The sequence below is a fragment of the Cervus elaphus genome, chromosome 17, assembly GCF_910594005.1.
Source record: "Cervus elaphus chromosome 17, mCerEla1.1, whole genome shotgun sequence".
Lineage (NCBI taxonomy): Eukaryota > Metazoa > Chordata > Mammalia > Artiodactyla > Cervidae > Cervus > Cervus elaphus.
Genome location: NC_057831.1, coordinates 13,606,422 through 13,608,423, shown reverse-complemented (window position 1 = coordinate 13,608,423; position 2,002 = coordinate 13,606,422). Strand labels below are relative to the sequence as shown.

At 39.4% G+C, this 2,002-nt stretch overlaps 1 pseudogene; it reads left to right on the top strand.

Moving 5' to 3' along the window:
• Window positions 1–275: 275 nt before the first annotated feature.
• LOC122673291 lies at window positions 276–858 on the top strand (annotated as a pseudogene).
• The last annotated feature ends 1,144 nt before the right edge of the window (window positions 859–2,002 follow it).

Sequence of the window (2,002 nt, the reverse complement as noted above, 5' to 3'; positions counted from 1 at the left end):
TTTCAGTGAGAACTGCTCCACATGTAGATGTGTTTTTGATGTGTTCATGGAAGCAGATGAGCTCTGTGTCCTGCTCTGCCATCTTGACCACCTTCATCCGCATATAAAATTTTTAATGCTGATAGTGTTTAAGTTTTCAAAGTTCTTTTAAAAACATTTTTATAGTAACCACCTTAAACAATTACATTAGTTTGTGTATGGCAACTCTACTGTTAAAAATCTTTACCCTTAAAAATTCTCCATTGCCTTTTGCCGCTGCGGCCGCGGCCGTGAGTATGCTCAGGCTTCAGAGGAGGCTTGCTTCCCATGTCCTTCGCTGTGGCAAAAAGAAGGTCTGGTTGGACCCCAGTGAGACTAATGAGCTCTCCAATCCCAACTCCCACCAGCAGATCCGGAAGCTGATCAAAGATGGGCTGATCATCCAGAAGCCTGTGGCTGTCCTTTCCCGGGCTCGATGCTGCAAAAACACCTTGGCTCGGCGGAAGGGCAGGCATATGGGTATAGGTAAGCGAAAGGGTACTGCCGGTGCTCGAATGCCCAAGAAGGTAACCTGGATGAGGAGGATGAGAGTTCTGCACCGGCTGCTCAGGGGAAACCGTGAATCTAAGAAGACTGACCACCACATGTATCACAGCCTGTACCTGAAGGTGAAGGGTAATGTGTTCAAAAACAAGTGGATTCTCATGGAACATACCCACACACTGAAGGCAGACAAGATTCGCAAGAAGCTTCTGGTGGACCAGGCTGAGGCCCGCAGGTCTAAGACCAAGGAAGCCGGCAAGCGCCCTGAGGAGCGGCTCCAGACCAAGAAGGAGGAAATCATCAAGACTGTCCAAGGAGGAAGAGACCAAGAAATAAAGTTCTCCCTGTCTTCTCTGTACATAGTGGCCTCAACAATTGCATAGATCACTCATTCAATAAAAAACAAGACTTTATCTGCCTTAAAAAAAAAAAAAAAAAAAAATTCCCCTTCGTCATTTAGTTTTTAAGTAGAAGTAATCATTTTGCATCAATTCATTTGTTCAATGCCATAGTTTTATATACTTTCCCTCTGTCCCCTCTTCTTCACATTTACTCAATGTTGAATGCATATTATGAGTTGAAAATTATGATGTTACACATATTATTTTATTAAATACTTTCAATTTTCACAACGATGTCTAACCTTCACAAGAATGTAAGAAGGAAACAAATTATCAAAGGTAATTTTAAAATGAGAAATATGAGGACATCATATGAATTTTAAATAAGCTAAGTTTGTGAACATGAAATGAACTTTGAATTTATGCTAGGGAAGAAGAAGACAATATTTTTACAGAAAGAAGAGCAGGGACTAAGAATCCCTTACACTCATAAATTCTAGTCACATTGCTCTCACTACAATTTTTAAGTTTAGTGCAAGAGTCCGTTAAATGTTGCTGACAAGACCTGATTAAAAACTGACGCAGACCATAGATGTTTAATGGCTGGCACTTACACTACTCTTAATTTTGTTTCTCTGTGAAGAATGTATGAGGAAGAAAGCCTTATTGAGTGAAATCTAGGCCAAGCAAACATATGGTGGTGGGATTTCTTTTAGATGAAGTAATTTAAAACTGAGATTCTCAGAGAAGAATTTTTTTTTCCCCTGAAGACTTTTATAACAGTATCCTTAAAATCTGGTCATGACAAACTGGAGAAAATGATCCTTTTAAAACCTGAAAATATGCTCAATTCACTTCTCTGAAATCAGTCCTGGGAAAATATCCATATCATTTTGGAATAGCAAACAGATTTGTCTGGTGGAATTTTGCCAGAAAAGAAGTAATGTAGACAAGTTATGCTTTATTGTGGAAACATGAAGCATCCCTCTCTGCTAATGATTCATGAACAGGAAGATGAGGCATCCTTGCAGCTATTACTCCTCTCTTAAGCTGAAATACCATGCTGTTCACGTCATTGTATACATGTTCACATTGGTTTAAATGTGTTGTCACTGTATATTATTATACACAATCATTAG